Genomic DNA, 20819 nt, shown 5'->3' on the forward strand with positions numbered 1-20819 from the left:
TCAAGACTATTTTATAATAAAGTGTTGAATATCTCATGTAATTTTTTTAAATATTGTACCAAAGTTAAAAAGCTGAATGGCTTTATGGGTATGCTTTTGACCAGTGTGAAGTTGAAAAATTTTAAGCTGAACCATTGTAAGTCAGGGACCATCTGTAGAGAGGAAGTGTCAATGACATGATATTCGCAAGATGCTGATGAAGATGAATATTAAGACTATTAAGAGCACTGTGTATTAAGAGCACATAGAATTACCAGAGTCATTAAGCAGACTGTTTTATTTAATCTTCACAACTTTATGAGGCAAGTACTACAATTTATCCTCAATTTACTTACACAGACACTGAGTCTTACAGTAGTAAATTAACTTGCCCAGTATAATAAAGCCAGTAAATAGTAGACTCAGGAATAAAATCCTAGCACTCTCACCCTAAGCTCACATTTTCACCACTACATCATACACGACTAATGCATGGCAGTAGTTAATAGAGGATATAGAGCTAAATATTATTGAGGGACAAAACATGTGGTATCATAAATTTTGCTTTAGAGCAGGAGAAAAATGTGGCTTACAAGAGAAATAGCATAAGCAACTGCACAGGTAGGAATGAATATAACATGCTCAAGAGCATTAAGACAATCAGGGGTAAGTGATGGAAAGAAGACGCCAAAGGTGTAAATCCAAGCCAGACAATGGCAACAGGGCTGAACACCAAGAACAGGGTTGTCTGTCATTCAGCATGCACTGGGATCAATCAGTGTTAAACATGAGTCAGCCTTCCTAGTAGCAGGTCCAGTTCAGAATGAACGCATCCTCTTCCCACACTTTCGAGTCTTCAGTTTTATCCTCAAACCAGCACAGGCTCAGGACGCCTTCCTTCAAGACATGAGTCATATTTCAGATCAATTCAAGCTGCCTTTTCTCAGAATGGCATGACTCAAAAACATTCCTGAGGTCTTCAGCATACTAGGCTTCATTATGTTCAGTGTCATTACTCTGGAGGGGAAAAAAAATCTCTAAAGGATCCAAGAGATGTGAAAAGGATTTGATTGTTAGTATAATGGATAGACTAAGGGAAAAAAAGAATAGAGTTTAGAAAGATGTGTTTCCAAGCACAGGGGCATATGTCTCTAATTTCAGCGACTTGGGAGGCTGAGGCAAGAAGATTGCAAGTTTGAGGCCAGCCTGTGCTATTTAGGGAAACCCTGTCTCAAAATAACAAATGAAAAGGACTGGGGATGTAGTTCAGTGTAGCGCACACCTCGGTCCAAGCCCAAGTAATGAGAGAGAGAGAGAGAGAGAGAGAGAGAGAGAGAGAGAGAGAGAGAGAGAGGTGAGAGAGATGTGTAGCTAGCACACTTATCTATTACCTACCGTGCAATATTGGTTGAAAAAAGAAACATTAAAGAAGGTATTCTAATAACTCAGGTTTGAGGAGAAAATATACTAATTCAGGTTTGAGGAGAAAAGAACCTGCAGTAGTACAAAAGGAGAATTAGGAATTCACCAGAAGACATTTCACAGGAAAAATCAACATCCTCATTGAATATGTGATGATAGAAAGTCATGGACTATACCAAGTTTTTTTGCCTCTCTCTTCGAAAAGAGATGATCTAACTGAAATTCCAAGAATTAGAATTTTTATTAGGAAAAGAATTATCTCATTTTCTCTGTTATAATGTAGAAACTAGCCACATGCTTAGTACACAGTAGACAGGCAATAAATTAGGGTGTTGAATAAAAGATGTATTCGTTTTAAGAAGAAAACCAAGCTTCACATCCTAAAGCTTGTTGAGTCTCAAGTCAGAGCAATGACATTTACTGCTGGGAACTCACGTCTAAATGAATCCCTGTTACGGTAGGAACTTTGCTTTATTCTTTCAAAATGAAACAGCAACAACAATTATAAAACTAAGTGGCGGGGGAGCACGTGAGCACTCCTGCCTTGATGCCTGTCACAATTGCCTGAGGCTGCCTTGGTTTGGGGCTAGGGCTAGAGTCATGTCCACAATGGAGGACCTGGGTTGTCAGTTATTTTCTTGAAAGCAACTCCAAGATGAACTTCTCAGGGAGGCCAATGAATCTCTCACTTGTCTGGGTTCCTAAATCTATTTTCTCAAAAATTTCTCAAATTTTTATAAGCTTCACTCCCCACAAAATCTGGACCTAGCATTGAACCTCTTGTTGTATACATTAGCTTCACCTGGTACAAGAAAACTATTTGAATTCTCCTCTTGCCTGTTCTTTATCCCAGACAATTGAAGTTTGTATTTTAGACTTTGAGTTAAAACTGAGTTTGGATTCAATTTATGTAATTTCCTATCCTTGTGACTTTGGCCTACTATTTAATTTCTCTGACCTCTAGTTTCCTCACCAATAAAATCGAATATTAATAACCAGACCTCAGGGTTATTATAAGCTTAAATGTGAGTAAGAGTTCAATAAATAGCACTTCTGTTATTCTTACTAACTAATCCAATAATTCTTATACTCATTTTCCACATTTAAAATATTATGTATAATTGATATTTTGTTATAACTCATCAGAAGTCTAATATATAAAATTATTACAACTTTTCCTTTACTTTTCAAGTGATTCTGCTAGGAGAAATCCTGGATTTGTAAGAGTTAAGAACCATGTTTGCAACACAAATTTTCTTTCTTTTTTTAATTTCTAAACTGTGTATGTGTGTGTGTTGTGCACATGAGGCAAGCACTCTACGAACTGAGATATATCTCCAGTCCCTTAGTTTTAAAACTCTTAATAAGCAGTGAGGATGAATCTAAATAAATGCAAGTGCTACATTTTTATGAGTGATAATATAGACTGTGGACATTATCACATCACCAAGTTATTGCAAGAAATGTTTCAAGTTAACTAAAAATCAAATTCATAAAATAATTTAGTGGTCATTTTTTACCATCTGGGGAACAACAAAAAAAGTCTTAAAAACCAATGAATAAAAGACCAAAATTTGTATTGCAACAATCACCCACTAGAGATTGATAATTTATTATTGGCAATCATACTATAAAGAAAAGTGGGCTCTCACACGCATTTGCTCTTAAATAAATCCCCCTGAATTTGTCTCCCGATTCGCCTACTTGTTTTATCATTCAGTCACAGGAACTTCAGCTCACATTTTCTGCCTTCATTCTTCTAGAATACAAGAGCTTCTTTCCCTACTAGTGATACTTTATTCTTTAATTTTATTTTTATTTAAATAGAATTTTTTTGGTGGTTCTGGATATCGAATCCAGAGACTATCTACCGCTGAGCTATATTCCCAACCCTTTTTGTTTGTTATTCTGAGACAGGGTCTCTGGTTGTATTGCCCAGGTTGGCATCTAATGTGAGGTCCTCCTGCCTCAGCCTCCTGAGTCACAGGGATTACAGGTATGCCCTACCATGCCCAGCATAGTGTCCTTTAAATTTAAGGAAAGTAAAACATCCAAATCTACTCTGAATTCCAGAATGCACTTTGATGAATTCTATCTGAACAATCTTAGTAGCAGCTATAGACATTGCAAACATAGAAATAAAAATGTGTGTAAACTAGGTGATTTATTCTATTACAGAGCCTAGTGTTCTTTCTTCTGGAATTAATCCTATATCCAACCCCATCCTCTCACTGCCAACCTCACACTAGGACTCTAAGGAACACTAGATGGGGACCCTTGTTTCAGGCATTGCAGAATCAGGGGGCAGAATGTCTTTGCTCATTCCTATGGGTTTTGACTTCTTTCTGACTTAAAAGAAAAGCATGACATAAATAAAGAAAGGAAGGGGAATACTTGAGCCACTTTCAGACCATGGATTCTCCAGAGGAAGTCCCACCCTGAAAATGTGAGGAAAATCTGGTTACAGAGCCTCCTACTCCAGAATTCAAGTCCTCCTGTCTATTAAAATATGTGCATCACCTAATCATAATGGACTTCATTTTCCTTATCTGCTGATTATGAGCTGTATTAGAAGACAATACCTTTTATCTGTCAGCATGCTTTACCAGAATCAAAGTGCTTTCACATTTCTCATTGGATCTACACAACTTTAAGCAAAGACAGAACAAATAATACTGCTCCCATTTTTCACATAAGAGAATCAAGTCTTGGAGATTAAACGGTTTATCCAAATAGACTTAATTAGAGCTGGAGGCAAATGCTTCAAGGCTTCTGACTCTGCACTAGTCAGTTTCTTCCTACCTCTCACTGACCTTTCCATAAATCTGTGATTCTGGGAATCACATCCCATCTTAAAGATGCTTTGCATGGTTTATGCCTGAGAATATTCAGCAGTTGGTAAGAGCAGAATAATGCCACTGTTCTTTAAAGTATTTTCAAAGGTTACAGAATCAAATGCAAGTTATTTTTAAAGATTCTTTATTAATTCAAATACTGAGTGAATATTGTGATTTTTGTTTCAATGACAAGAGCATAGATTTAAGTACTTTCTCCCTCTTTTTCCCCTCTTTTCTTAATCCACAATCAGAGCTTGCCGGTTCTAAGCTTTTTGGCATCTCTGGATGAATCTTATATGACTTGAAATAACTGCTACTGAGCTGTTGTTCAGTACTTTCGTCCTAAGTCTGCTTTAAGTGTGTACAATGCAGAAAGGGTTCTTTTCTGAGGACTGAGACTCTAAGCTTCAAGAAATGTTGAAGGGTTTTGTTTTCCCGGAGCTGTCAAGTTTCTTTGAAAGAACTGAAAAGAAGCAACAAAAGAGATGTAAGAATGATTTAAAAATTTTTAAAATATCTCTTTGGTTTTCCAGCTTTCTTTAAAATTAAAGATCTGTTGTTAACCATTCCATAGTTGAATGCCTCTATCTTCGGGTATTGCTCGGCAGCGATGTGACCCTTCAAGTGTGTGCACGAGTACGCGTTCTTTTCCCTTTTTTCTTTTTTTCCAGCCTTTTCTCTAAGATTGAAAACTTATCTTTTCAAAATATTCAAAATGTATAAAAAGTGATTTCATCTAAAAATCAGGAAAGAGAAGAAGTGTGAAGAAAAGTAACTCTAGAAGAATAAAAATGGAGAAGAGGGTTCAGCAGACAAAAAGTGTACAGTGCACCATGCTTACGTGATTTACTTGGGTTTGTGTATTTTTGAAAGCAGCACGTAAATGGATGGCAGGATTTTGGCAAATGAAATTGTGTACTGTTTACTTGAAGGCACTCCATGTGATAAACCATTATTTGGTACAAGCAGTGTGCCTGATGGTGCCAAGAACACTGAATTAGATACAGTTCCTGCAAAGTAGGTTTGAAATCTGAAGATAAATTAGAGAGGCAAGGTATATAATACCCAGAACAAGCCTAACATTTCAACAAGTAACAGTGTTATCATGACATTCCGAGTGTACTTTCAGACATAATTTGAAAAATTTCCTAACTGCACATTCAGACATTGTAAATAGAGTCATATTTACACAGATTGAATATGTGCACAGATGTAAGCACATAAATCTCAGAAGTGCAATTTAAGGGTGATACGTTTAGCTGCTAAATATAGGCATCCACCTGAAAATTGCTATCTTTGCTGCTCATCTCCCTTACATTTTTAATTACTTTCAATTTCCTTTTTAAATTACAGATTTGAATAAACATGCAAACATTTGTTGTTCCCGAATAATATGGCTAATATACATTTGAGTAAAATTTCCTCTAAATAATTTTGTAATTTTGCCTTTAGCCTCTGCACTTGTTGTTTGCTCACGTTATGAAAATATTTTACTTTTTTTTTTTAACAATTAGCAAAATGGAAAATTGAAGAGCTGTCCAGAAAAACAAACCAGATTCTTCATGTGAACAATCGTTTCACATTGACATCTTGAACAAGAAAGATTTCTGCTATTTATTTACTAGAGATGAGTACAGATAATTTCATTTTGCATTGATTTTCTCTACGGAGAGAGGAAGTGTGGTCAGCTAAAACAAAGCCCTGAAATGGGGAATCAGCATCCACAACTTCTGTTTTCACCACAGACTCTGCTCTGACTCTTAGGAGTCACTTGGTTTCCACGATCCCAGATTTTTCTTCTTGTTTGTTGTTTCTTCATTTGTTTATTTTCCTTTGGTTGCGTTTTTTTAATGCACACGATCACACTTACAGACAGAATTCTTTGAGCTCTTTTGTTGAGCTGTTTTAATTGGTCTATTCTATATACACAGTATATGATAAAATGCAAGCCCATGCAATTGTGCATCGTTCAGGAATACAATCCTTTGACATTTGTGTAGCCCTTAATAAAAGCCTACTGTGTGCAAGGCAGTAAGGCAGGCATTGCATAAATATATTTTATCTTTAAATCACAGCACAATTTTTTTAACTGTCATTACATGAAAATAATAAGCTTTCCTGTTGACTGATATTGTATAAGTTTAGGGTAATTGCACATACACACACACACACACACACAAAATCACTGTGTATTTTAAATACAAAAAACTCATTTATTTTTTAGGAATATTTGTTAAACACATAAAATATTTCAAATCCTAAAATGTGTTTTTATTCTATTTTCAAATTACTATTTTTAAATTTATGGAATATGTGTATTCATCGTGTATATTTGGGAAGTTGGCATGACTATGTATATTTATATATATATATACATATATATGTTTATATATGTATATAATTAGAAAAAAGCATCATGCTTATGCCAAAAACACATGCATCCATGCTTTTTTAAAATTGTGAACTAGAATGTACAGAATCACCATTTCTAATGACAAGTATTTTATCATCAGGCACAGTGGCACAGGCCTGGAATTCCAGTTCATCAGTAGGATGAGGTGGGAGGATCACAAGTTTGAGGCCAGCCTCAACATCTCAGCAAGACCCTCAGCAACTTGTCAAGATAGTGTTTTAGAATAAAAAGTAAAAAGGCTAGGGAGATATAGCCCCTGAGTACCAAAACACAAAACAGAAGTATTTTATCTTTACTAGGAGCATACTAGGTGTGGTGTGGACCTATTTTTTCTATTCTCCAGTTGTTGTTGTTGTTGTTTTTAATTTTTTTATTTGTTCTAATTAGTTGTACAGAAAATGTGTATTTTTTTGTTTTTGTTTTTGTTTTTTTAATGCTAGTTTTCTTCTCCTTCTCTCCGCCCTTCTTTTTTTTTTTTTTTTCTTTCTTGTGGTACTAGAGATTGATTCCAGGGTTTGACACAAGCTAGGCTAGCATTCTACCACTAAGCTGCATTCCCAGGTCTTTTCATTAATTTTATTTTAAGGCTGGGTCAGGTTGGCCTTGAACTTGGAATCTTCCTGCCTCAGCCTCCCAGTAGCTGGGATTACAGATGTGTGTCTTTGCACCTGGCTCACTTCTTTCTTTTTACCCTGCATTTTCAGTACATGTGATTTCATTTCACAGTCCCAATAGGACTGCTCTAGTTGTAGTCATCCATGAAAAGGGAAAAAGGCCTAGTGCTTCCTTTTAAAGGCAATCCCCCAAACTGTACAAGTTGTTACATGCCTTTACTCAGAACTTAGTGTTTTATTTTTGAGATTCTAAAACTACAGATTGTAGGTGACTCTAATCTAGTAGGCACTGTTTAACCAAACAAGTAGCATAGTGAAGTGAACTCCAGAGTAGGAATTCTAATTCTGACGGTACCCTTAACTAGCTTCAATATCCACAGAGGGTCATTCAGTTTCTATAATTCTGTTTCTCCATCTGTAATGTAAGAAAAGTGGAATTGAAGTTAAAGGGGTTACTTCAAATTTCCCATTTCCAGAGTATACCATAATACCCAGGATATCTTTTGACCTCACCAAGTCTTAAAACCTATTTAAAAATATTTTTTTAAGGTCTTTGCCTTAATTGTTTTTTTCCTTGCAGAACTAGGGATTGAACCCAGAGGGTGGGGTTCCTGTTATATCCCGAGTCCTTTTTATTTATCATTTTGAGACAGGATCTCACTAAGTTGTTGAGACAGGCTTTGAAATTGCAATCCTCCTGCCTCTGTCTCCCCAGTTGCTGGGTTTGCAGGCTTGAGCCACCAGGCCCAGCTACCATAATTCTTTTAAAGAAATATGTATTGAATACTTACTGCATGACAGCCATTTGATTATGCACTGGAGATCTGATCTCAAGCAAAATTGTCATAGTCTCTTTTCTCATAGGGAATAAAGACAAATACAGAGAAAATAATCACAGTTTACAGCAAGTGCTGTGAAAAAAACACATGCGTGTCTTAACAAGAGACTAACAGAGGTGACCAGCCTTAGATAGGATGATCAGAAAAGGCAAGACAGACTTTTGGAAAAAAATAAACTGTTCATACAAATCAAGGGAATACCAAGAAAATTCCAGGATGTTCCAGGCTCAAGGAAGAGCCTATACAAAGGTGCTAAGAACACACGAAGAAGGTGAAGAACTAAACAAAGTCCAAATCAAACAGATACCAGTACCCTGGTAAGAAATTTGGATGTACTCAGATTTTGTTCTCATGAAAAGAGGAAAACATTGAAGCGTTTCAAAGAGAAGGAATTATGGGAATACATTTTTAGTCTAACATTACTTTTGCTTTTATCGGAAGAAAACAAATAGACAGTGAAGAGTAATGAAGAGAAAAGTGGTGGCAACTGAAGAAAAGGAGTGACAATTAAGGACAAAAAAGTACAGATGACAGTTGCCAACTTATGACAGTCCAACTTAGGAATTTTTTTTTTTTAACTTTATGATGGGTTTATTAGGAACACAAGTGACCCCATTATAACTCTGGAAATATCTGTACCTGTATAAAGTGCAATTTTAAAAATTGAATCATATACTTAAAGTTATATACAGTCAATGAACAATCACACCATTAGGCCTTACCCACCATGGAAGTGTAGAGAAGAGTGACATGTTGTCTCTGCCCCATACGGATAATCTCATAGGGCCTTTTTGGCCCCTTATAAAAGGTCATGTATTTCTTTGGGTTAGTAAGAGAATGTATAGAAATCTGATGATATTATTTTTGTGTTGCATTATGGCTAATTCTTATTAGATTGTATTTATAGCCTGATTTTTCTGTCCCAATAACCACAAAGCAACCAGTGTCCAAATAGGTATTTGTTTCTCTTCCACGTGTCAAATTTTTCCTTATTTAGGTCAGGTCTTGGATGCGGGCTAGGTACCAGATTGCAGCTGGTAGTGGGAAGATTAAAAGAACACTCAATTTAGACTTTACCAGTATATTCCAAGATCTCACTTACACCTTCCTACAGAAATCTTGAACTCTGGCCTCTTCACACACCCACTTTTGCAAACACTTCATTCTAAGTAGAGACAAACTGGCAGATGACAAATATAGACTATTTGCTTTCCAGAAATTATAATAAACCGATTTAAGTTCAAATAAGAAAAGATCAAATGTAGCAAATGATCTCATTTAAAAATTAATCAGTGCACTCTTAGTAATAACTTTTCAAAATGATATCTTAGAATAAATCATTAGTAACTTACCTCACACTTTCAGGTCCTAAATGAAAGGAACTGTACTTTTGCTATTTAAATGACCCTTTAAAGGGATTTTTTGAAAAATGATTGACTTTGAAGAATACCTTGTAACAGCCTCATGCCATGGCTGAGGATTCTCACCCCATTCCACAGGTTTGGAAGCCATCAGGCTTATGCATTCCTAATGGCAGCCCCAGTTTTCCAGGCTGGTCATGTGTGTAGCCTTCTGAGTCCCTTGAGCACAAGTCAGATAAGCCAGGGGCCTAGCATTTGCGGCCACTACCATTCCTGGAGTGCCTTTTGCAAGAGCAGGGTATGGTAATTCTGATATCCTGGACACATTTTAAACTGAGTAATAACACTTTGCCTACTTAAATGCCCCCTGTAGTTTCAATTAACTGGGCATGCTTCTGAACATTCTTTCGCTGTTAGGCGAGGCACGGTTACAGCCGCCTCGCACTGCTGCAGTGGAGGATAAAAGGGTGTTCTCATCTAGAACCAACTTTTCAAACCCGTGCAAGGGTAAGGATATAATTTAAGCATTTAGGCCTTAATTTGCAAGACATTTTCAGAGTAGTAGGGTCAATAACACTTGGATAGCATTTCCACCCTTGGAAGAAGCATAAAATTCAAGAATACAGTGGCCTAATATTTTGATTATCAATTCAATAAATAGAATCATGACATTATTGCAATTGAATGCCTCGTTAATAGCCACATAACAATACCCCAAAGCTCAATAGAAATACATAAAGAATATTCATAACTTAGCAAAGAATTATTCAGATTTTATAATAGTTATTTCTCAGCAAATAACACTGGTTATAAAAATCATATTTCTCTAATTCAACAACTCTTACACTGTTCCATGGAAAACTGGTGTATTTGGAAATCTTTTCTTTGCAGAGGGATAGAGAAGGAGTTAGAGAGATTGAATTATTTTTTCCTGTACTAGGAATTGAACCTAGGGTTTTGAACATGCTTGACATGTGTTCTACCACTGAGCTACATCCCCAGCCCTTATTACTTTTTATTTTGAGACAGATTCTCACTCAGTTGCGCAGCCTGGCCTTGATCTGGCAACTCTTCTAACTCAGCCTCTTGAGTAGTGATGCAGCTTTTGTTGGTTTGAGATCTTAATAGATGTCTATCAACAGCAGTTTATGTTATCTAACTGGTTTTGAATATGCTGGATTGAAAACCATTGAAGATTTCTCATTTTGTTTTTGGTTTTGTGGTTGTCACAAAGCCTTAATACTATGCTAATATTTATTTTGACCTTCAAGAAAGAGGATATAAGAGCTGGGGGTGTGGTTCAATGGTAGAGTGCTTGCCTAGTACCATGAGGCTCTGGGTTAAATCACACACACACACACACACACACACACACACACACACACACAAGGAAAGAAAGGGGGTACAGTGACTAGGGCTGTATTCCTCCAGTTCTTGTGACCACAGAGCTATGGAACGCACATGCTATAGTCTGAATATTTGTGTCCCCTCAATATTCTAATGTTAAGCCGGGCACAGTGGTACACACCTGTGATTCCAGGAGAATCTTGAGTTCAAAGCCAGTCTCAGCAACTTAGGGAAGCCCTCAGCACCTCACTGAGACCCTGTGCCTAAATAAAATATTAAAAAGGGCTGGGGATGTGGCTCCATGGTTAACCGTCCGTGGGTTCAATCCCTGGTACCAAAAAAAAAGAAAAGAAAAGAAAAGAAAATCTTATGTTGAAACCCTCACAAATGGAATTAGTGTCCTTATAGAAGAGGTCCAAGAAAGCTTGTTCACCTCCTACTCCTATGCAGATGCAAGGAGAAAACCACCTGGGAAGAAGCAGCCCTCACCAGACAGTGACTATTCAGCCCTCCATCCTGGACCGCCCAGCCTCCAGGAGGGTGAGAAGTAGATCTTCATTTGTCAGCTACCACTTTGTAGTATTTTTCCATAGCAGCCTGAATGGACCAACAATATATTACTTTATTTTTTCTGTTTTCCTATTGAAAATGCACATTTATTTCTGACCACTTCTCACCTGTTCCTCGGCTGCCACCCTACCTGGAATCAGCAGCATTTTTCACTGGTTTCCTGCAATTGCCACCTCAATTCAATTCACCTCCCCACTTCTGGCCTCAACCCCATATGGTTTCAAGATGCAGTCAGCGATATCTTTAAGAATCTACAAGGAACCCGATGATGGCCTCTGTTTCTCTCAGAACAAATGCAGAATTCCTCAGTGTCCTGGGAGCCCTCCCTTCTGCCGCCTCTCTCCCCAGGGCTTCTGAACTCATCCCCTTTTGCTTGCTAGGTTTCAACTTCACAGGCCTCTTGAGAGTTCTGCATACATCAGGAATGCTTCCATCAGAGAATGTTTACACCAGCTCTTCTCCCTGTATGGGACAGTCTTCCTCAGGAGGCTCAGGGCTCCCTCCCTCCTCCCCTTCCTTCAAGTCATTCGCTCAAATGCCTTCTCAGTGAACTACTCTCAACAACCAAACTGTTCCCTTGCTTTTCCTTCCTTCCTTCCTTTCTCTCTCTCTCTCTCTCTCTCTCTCCCCCCCCCCCCCCTCCCTCTCTCTCTCTTTTATTGTCCTGGGGATTCAACCTGGGATTTACTACTGACCTATATCCCCAGTCCTTTATTATTTTTTTATTTTGATACAGGGTCTTGCGGAGTTGCTGAGGGTCTTGCTAAATTGCTGAGGTTGGCCTCAAATTTGCAGGTCCTCCTGCCTCAACCTCCTGAGTCACTAGGATTATAGGCATGCACCACCACACCTGACTCCCCAACCAACCTGTTTCAAATGCCAGCCTTTACCTTACTCAGATGGCAATCCTGATTCCCCTTTTCCCTCTATACCTTATAACTATTGCATGTATCCTCTACATGCTGCAGAATTAAGCAATTTAATGTTTGTTTTCTGCCGCTTTTAGCTAGAAAGCAAGCCATATATTATTTTATTCTGATATGTCTCCAGTTTTAAAACAGTGCCAAGCAGGCATTAGGTTCTCAAACATTATTTATTGAATGAAGAAAAAAGTGGAAACTTTCCATATATGTTTTTAAAATAAAAATGTGTCATATGAACAATGTTTCCTTTTTCCTCCTATAATATTTATGATGCATGTTTTCATCAGTTGTTAGAATTGACAGCAGACAGATCAGGGGATGCTTGCATTTTTTTTGAACTCACTGCCGCCAGAATTAATTTACTATCTGGTAAAAAGAAAGAGCTTACTGTCATCTGTGACTTCTCTTTCTCAAATTTCATCACTCTCCTTCCTCCTTCCTCCACCTGAAATTAATTTTTTGCCAAGTTGCCTAGGCCCTGCCAACTCTATTTCAATAATAACTTCCTTATTAATTTCTTTCCCTCCTTCCCCACTAGGAAGGGCACACATGGGGGACAACTGCCAATAATCCTGGAGAGGAGGCCAAAACCCTATCAGAGGTGGCCTTTGATGCAATTAGACTTTCTGTGGGAAGCAATGGTAAGCCACTGCATTTTTTAAAGCAAGATCACAATTCTTAGTAAGGTAACTCTGACAGTGATGTATCAAATGGCCTGGAGGTCAGCAGGATTCTCATTTCTAATTCTGCACTCACTCTTTATTTCACTTCACATGATCATACGATGCTCTGATGCTCTATTTCTTTCTAGCTTTTTTTTTTTTTTTTTTTTAACAGTGCTGGGAATCAAACCCAGGGCCTCAGGCATGCTAGGCAAATTCTCCATCACTGAGTTAAATCTTGTCTTTTTTTTTTTTTTTTTTAAAGACAGGGCCTCACTAAATTGCCAGGCTGGACTTGAACTTCCGACTCCTCTGCCTCAGCCTCTTCAGTAGCTAGGATCACAGGCATGCCATGGTGTCTGACTCTATCAGATTCTCATGCTTTTTCTCTGGTCACCTGCTCTGGTCTCAGTCTTGCTCTTCTCCAAGAGGCTGGATATGCCACAAAGACACATGACAAAATACATCCCTGGTTCCTTCTCCTCTAACATCTTTCTGGCCTTCTTGGTCATATTGACCAGAAGATAAGAGGAAGAGAAGAAAGAGAAGAGTTTGACATGAATTTCTTATAATCTCTAAAGAATCTCATATCTACATTGTGCACAACCATAGAAAAGATGTATCCTATTAGAGTACAATAAATCAAAATGCAGTCTGTAAAAATAAAAAAAAAAAATTAAGTAATTAAAAAAAAAAAAAAAGGATCTCACATAATGCAAGTTAGGCTCACTTATTTTTCCTGTGGGTGGGAATTAACTCAGAGTATTGTAGGCAAACAATACACCACTCAGTTACATCCCTAGGCCCAGTCCCACTTTCCACATGAGGAAATTGAGTTTCAAAAAGCAAACATTTTACCCAACATCGTCTCAGTAACAGAATTCAAATTGCCCATGAAGATAAAATAATATAACTGACTTCTAATGAATTTCTAAGTTTCAGATATTGAGATCTACGCTTTACAGGAAATGTTTGAATTTCAAACCTGTCTGATGACAAGCGGTAGTTGTGAACCCATTTCACATGACAGGAGACTAAGGTTAGGAAGATTAAGTAATTTGCCCAAATTCATGTAGCTAATAAATGGTGATGCTGGACCTGGAGAGAGGCCAGTTTTATTTAATTGGAGTAAGAAGTCCCAAACCCCACTATCAATAAAAACCAATTCTCACCAGGCATGGTAGTGTACACCTATAATCCCAGCAGCTCCAGAGGCTGAAGCAGGAGGATTGCAAATTCAAAGTCAGACTTAGCAATGTAGTGAGGACCTAAGCAACTTAGCAAGACCCTGTCTCAAAATAAAAAAATATAAAAAGGGTTGGGGGTGTAGTTCAGTGGTTAAAGCTCCTGGGTTCAATCCCTGGTACCAAAACAAACAAACAACAACAACAAAAATTCTCTCCATCCTGTCCTTTGTGCTAAGGGAAGAGCCATCAGGACACGGACTGGACTCTCACCATGCCTGCATGATGGTGGGTCAACTCAGACAGTCAGTGGGCCCCCTGGCCTCCTTGCTTTGGGCATGCCTGTGACGGCCTTTTTCTCTTACCACTGTTTGCAAGCGAAAATAGCTCTGCCCAGATCAGTACCCATAAAAATAGTAGATCCCTCTTCCTACACCTTTTCTTGTTTCATTTTAACCACTTATATTCATCCACCAATATCACCTGTGCAACCTGCGTGATAGTTGTGGGGAAGGCAAAAACCTCTAAAGTTTAAGATGTAAAAATTCTAGTTGAACTTGATTTGTGATTAGCCCAGCAGAAAAATTCCCTGCGAACTTTAAAATTTTACCATTCTTTTCGTGCCCAGCACTATGGGGTGCACATGACCTGGCAAAACCAGAGACTGTCTTTCCCCACTTTTTTCCTTTTTGAACAATCATTTAGGATTGGCTCAATACCGAGAATCGTAGGTAGAAACTTTTAAATTACATTGTTGCTAATTTGTATCTAATGAGTAATTACTCATATTGGGCAGGTGGCACATTTTTGTAAATCCAGTGACTCCAGAGGCTGAGGCAGGAGGATTTCAGGTTCGAGGTCAGCCTCAGCAATTTGGTGAGACCCCTCTCAGAATTCAAAATAAAAAACAGGCTAGGAACATAGCTCAGTAGTAAAGTGCCCCTGGGTTCAATCCCCAGTAAAAAATAAAACAAAAGGTTATTACTCAAAATAATACATGATATGAATGAAGACTGAGGCAAATAAAGACTTAGGAAGGTTTAATTCCCATAGACATGGCATAATAATAAATTATAAGTAACATAAATGTAGTCATGCCTTGCTCAGGTATACAAAGACATGGAGTCTATTTCTTTTTAACTGATGGAGCTTTTCTTCACAACCCTACACCCACCAAGTAGCACACAAGTTATTTCAGTTAAATTACTGATTCATTCTTATTTTATGCAACTTATTTTCTGCTTTGATGAGTCAGAAAAAAGCTTATCAGGTTTATTCCCCCCTCCCACTCCCCTCTACCCACCCCCACCACCTGTACTTGTGTGGATGAGCAAGACATTTGTAATTCTTACCAGAGTGTTAGGTCAGAGGACTGACTCTGTGACTCTGGGGATCCAACAAATCAAGTCTGGCCACTTGTCCCAAAAACCAAATAGAAAAGGAAATGGTGAAAAACATGAAAGAAACTTGAATCAGTGTAGCTGCACCAGGAAGACAAGGAGACCCGTGTCCTTAGCTCTGTCTTTAGGGGCTAACAATAGCTTTGAGGTTTTATAGACAGAAAAATGGAAGCAGTGGTAGTGGGGCGGGGGGGGGGGGGGGGGGGGTCGGCCTGGCCGGAGGGATTGCGTAGCTGCCAAAGCTGGTGATCTTGATCTGCTGTGTTCTATCCATCATTATCTCAGGATTGGTCAGGCTGCCTTATCCCTGATAAGAAAGTTGCTCTTGCCTGGAAGGTAACTTCAACTCATCACAAGATGTTTATCAGATCAGGCCTTGTTCCTAGAATCCAAGGTGATTGAGAGCAAAGAATATGGAAGCAAAATGGAGGCAGATGCCAAGTCCTTAATCCTGCTTTTAGCCACCCAATGGGCATTTATAGGCAAAAGTAAAGAGGCTAAATTCTTATTACAGATCTTAGGGGAGACAGAGTGCTGGAGGTCATGAGATGACCTAGCTTTCTGGCCTGGTATGGCCTACACCCAGAGCCGATAAATCTCAGGAGTGACTTGTTCTAGAGTCTGCCTTGAAGTGAGATTCACTCACTTTGTTCACCAAACTTTGACAGTGCCTGGCCCCTATTTTCCATTGTTGACCATAATGTATTCCCTAACACATGACTGAAAATCCCAACTAGACCTCTTTCTACAGAGAATGTCTTTGTTCCCTTTAGATGACCTCCAATGGCAAAGTTGCCAGGCACATCCTTCAACTTCCAGTCAGATCCTTCACTCCACAGATCACTGAAGACTTCTGGATAGCTAACACCCCATATAGGAGATTAAGCAAGACTCCAAGGGACATCGATTCAGACCCTTCTTTAAAATAAATAAATAAGTAACTGAATTTTGGTGCAACAGTTCCCCTATTTAAACAGAAGATTTTTAGGGAGATAACTTGGAGAGGCAGAAGGATCTTCCCCTTCAACACTCCCCTCTTTTCCTCCAGAACGTCTCTACACTTCTCTCCCATTCAACCACCCTCTCCACCAGGAGTTGGTGAAGAGAAATGGGAGCTTGCCTACCTCTGTCTTCCACCCAGACACCAGTGGGAACTGAGAGGAATTTCCCAACTTTCCCTGCATTTGCTTCTCTTTTATGCCTCTCCAGTATTGTTTGTCTGGCCAGCTTCTCAATAGTTAAAGAAGAAATAAAGGAATTTAGAAAATCCTTTTCTTTCTTATAACCCAAATTTCATGACTATTGTCTTGGAAAAGAAGTCAAAGGAGCTAGCTTTTGAGATTCAAAACTGATCAATGGCATCTTTGTTCTAATCTTGGGAATGCCCAGCTTCTCCTTCCCAGGGGCTATATGCTTAAGAGGTGGAAGTTTGCAAAGAGGGAACTTGATTTAAGGGATAAGTGTCAGTACTTTGATCTATTTTTTCAAATGATTTCAAATAATTCTCATTATAACTCCCACTAAAATAACAATATTAGGTTAGTTAGAACTATATCAGATAGCATGCAGCAACTTATTTTATTTTATTTTTTTTATTGTTGTAAACAAACTTATTTTATTTTTACTTAATCCTTACAACAAACCTATTTTGAAAGTTATCACACACAAAGAAAACCAAGGCGCAGAATGGTTTACACAGCAGTAAGGTGTTCTTTGTCTTATCCACTACAGTCTAAATAGTGTTTTTCAGTTTGACTACAACTCATTTGAGAAATTCAATTTATGTCACGTTCTAAATACACACATAACTGAGGAGTTTCACATAACAAAACTTGCACTCTTTCTTTCCTTTTTTTCTTTTTAATGGTGGTCAAAATCAGCTAAATTGATTTCATGACCTATAGAAGGGTCATAACTGAGAGTTGAAATGCTGCTCTAGCACCAATTCAAGTAGAAATTACATCAAACTATTTGGCCATTTGGAAATCAGGCTAAGGTATTTTTTTATGCACAAATTGTAAATGGGAGAGTGTGGGTATGAAAGACTTGAAACAAGTAAAATAGTGAGTAAAATCTCAATTAAAGTCTGTTAAATCATGTAGCAGGAGGAAATTCTAAACAGAACAAACAGATTTATGCTGCAAGGACTTGCCACTTGTTTCAAAACATCTTAAGTTCAGCCTCTCAGAAATTATAGCTAGATATTTTTGCCCTTAATTTTGATCTGTGGGACATAGTTGTATCTCAGGATGTTAATTTTTCCCCAGGGATTTAGATAAAAATGCCATGTGGGTTCCTTCAAAATCATGCTCCAAATCTCTAAGTAGTTTCAAAAGAGATTTTCATGAACTCCAAATTCTTGGATGAAAAAGGGATTTGAGTCCGTGGACATTCTGCGTTTTGGAATAAGCAAGATAAAGTCAGGGTTGATAAAGTCAATTAATAATTTTGGGGATGAATGAATGACATTTCAGAAAATGAAAGGTTCAAAAAGTGTTAAGGAATTTCCAGATCATAAAACCTAGAAAACCCCCACAATTTCTTCCTTTCCAGCTCAAGGCTCATTATGAGGTTGTGTGTTTGCTTTAGGCAACTTTCAAGTCAATCAAGAAATGAGCCCTCTCCCATGTTTATGGTGCTTTCTAGTTCTCACTGAATTATACCTTTGACCTCTGAAACATTTGCAAAGGCACCAGGATGTGGTTACAAATTAGATCAGTATCACTAGGCAGATCCTTTTGACACACTAGAAGACCTAATTCGTCAGTTACCTACTGAAGCCAAATGGATGACATTAGTAGCTTTTATTAGGATTGGGTTTTTACAATATATAACTGGAGAACAAAACAGAAGCTTTTGAAAATATGGAAAAGAAACTATTCAAAACAAGGTAAAGGAAAGAATGTTTGAGTTGGTGTTGGGAAACCTGAATTCTGGTCCTGCACCTACCTCAATTCTCAATAAATAAGTGGTTTTAGAATCTTTACAAAATGAGTTGGTCTTTTTAGGTTTCAGATTTCTCACCTGTAAATGTCTTCCATAGCTAATCATCTGCCAATGGTCTCATAGTTACTGTTAAGCTAAATGTGTGGGATCAATTCTTACCCTCAAATTGCAAACAAGATTCAAATCACCACATTAGAGTGATTTTCTTCAAACATTCTCATTAGATAAGAACACTTCAGAGAATACCACAAATGAGCAATCTTCTGGAATCCAGTTGCATTGAGAAACACTCAGGCATCAACAGCTTCAGGAGAGGGTTAAGAAAAAAAATACATGAACAAGATTGTGGGAGGAGAAACTCATGTAACCTGCAGGGGGCACCAAGGTACTTTTTAGAGAGAGAAAAAAAAAATCAGATTAATGAGTTTGAGAGGTACATATTACCCCACCTGAGCGCAGATGGAAAGAAAGAAATAGAGAGATATCTTCATTTATCATTCCTCTCTGGTTGTTTCTTCCTGCCTCTGCCTCAAGTAGACAGCCTAGACAATAGTAATCAGTGATTATTAAGGATAAACTACTAACTGATTGAAGTGGGGAAAAAAATTCCAAAAAGAGCAGGTTTTTTGTAAGAATTTGATTGATGAACCCTCACTACCTAATAACTTGAGGACCTGCCATTTAGTCAGGATTTGGAAACTCAAGGAGAAAATGTTTGGATCTCATGATATATTTTTTTTTTTTTTCATGATATATTGATTATCGGCAGAGCAGAGGTAAATTACAGGGAGAATCCAAGAAGTATTAGTTCTCCCTTTTCAGGGCAGGGTCAAAAAAATAGATTACATATGGAATATGCATGTCAATGCCATAGATTTAGAGGTTGCATCTTGGGAAGGAATGAATTGGATTTAAAATGATGCCCAGAAAAGACCTTATATTTGGGTAATTCTTAACAATTTGTAAAGCCTTTTTGTAAGAATTAGATCTCATTTGATCCTTATGATGGTCATTTTATATTGGAAGGTTTAGAGAGGTTAAGTGGCTTGCCCTAAGTCACATAGTAAATTTTAGAGCTGAGTCTTTAATGGAAATTGATTTCTAGTGATTTTCAACACATCAGCGGACTACTCTCCCAACCAAGTGTGTTTTGGGGGACTTTCTCATAATGGAAAAATTCTGTTACAAGCCCAAGAGATGTCAGTTTATGTTGTAAAGTGAAAAATCAAGTGGCAAATATTCACAAAGCAAAATAAAGACAATTTCTTCTCACATGCTTTGTATCTCCAAGAAGCTAACAGGAGTTTTCACAACACAAATGGCTAATCTTAACAGCAGGCCAAATTGGCAGTCGTGTTGTCTGCTTGATCAACAATATGCCAGGCTGCTTGAAATTTATCCTGTTACAACTCCTCAGGGTGAAAGTATCATTTCCAAAAAGTAAATAGAACTCCAATAATAAAAGTTAATAGAAGTAGGACCATGTTCGTTTTCTATCCACCCCCCCCAACACACACACACCGAAACTGACAAACAAACAAATAAACCATTCATTCAATATGGCCTATATTCAGATTAGTGTCCTAAGTCAAAGATCCAGGAGGGGAATCTGGAAAGAGTCAAAACAGGAAGAACAAGTTTGGGTGTGAACTCTACAGTGAAGCCTCAGGCTTTGTGAGACATAGTGATGTCATGGGCTTGGGGGGGGGCGGGGGGGGGGGCTTTGAAGTCAGACTCAAGGTTGAAACCCAGCTCTGCCCCTTAGAAAGCATATTTGGACTCATTGAGCCTCACTTTCTGTGCAATAGGGATAAAATAATGATCCTGCAAGTTGATGTAAAGATCAGAAATAACACACGTAACTACATGCAGCACATATCAATTCTCAATAAATGACAACTAAAATTTGTGAATCCCTGACACTTGGTGGGAAATGGGGCATAGAGCAGAGTTGAAAACCCTGAACACAAGTTTGCTTTTCCCCCATGTCTGCCCATGGCTAGCTCTGCCATCAAGTCTTGTGGAAGGTCGGCATATCCAACAGGCCAAGGACTCTGTCGGAAGACATCTTTCGTCTGAGTGTCATTTTGAGTCATTAACTATAAGGATTTATTATACTTTGATTTGTAGGAGTCCTCCAAGATCAAAGATAGATTCTGAATGTTAGTTGTCAAATGAGAGAACGATTGTAGAAATATAAAAGCAAAGCAGTTCGTGTTACTTTAGGAATAGCTCATTTGCAAAATCTAATATGCTATTACATTGACATATTTCTGCATTTTATCTATTAAATCTTCCATTTTAGTAAAACTTGTTTGTCAG

The 20819-nt window shown here is 38.0% G+C and overlaps 1 protein-coding gene across 6 annotated transcripts in view; it reads left to right on the forward strand.

The window, feature by feature from the left end:
* ADGRL2 (adhesion G protein-coupled receptor L2) overlaps positions 1-20819 on the forward strand; it is a 623949-nt gene that overhangs the window by 205123 nt on the left and 398007 nt on the right. The window lies entirely within an intron of this gene.

The sequence above is a fragment of the Sciurus vulgaris genome (assembly GCF_902686455.1).
Source record: "Sciurus vulgaris genome assembly, chromosome: 1".
NCBI lineage: Eukaryota > Metazoa > Chordata > Mammalia > Rodentia > Sciuridae > Sciurus > Sciurus vulgaris.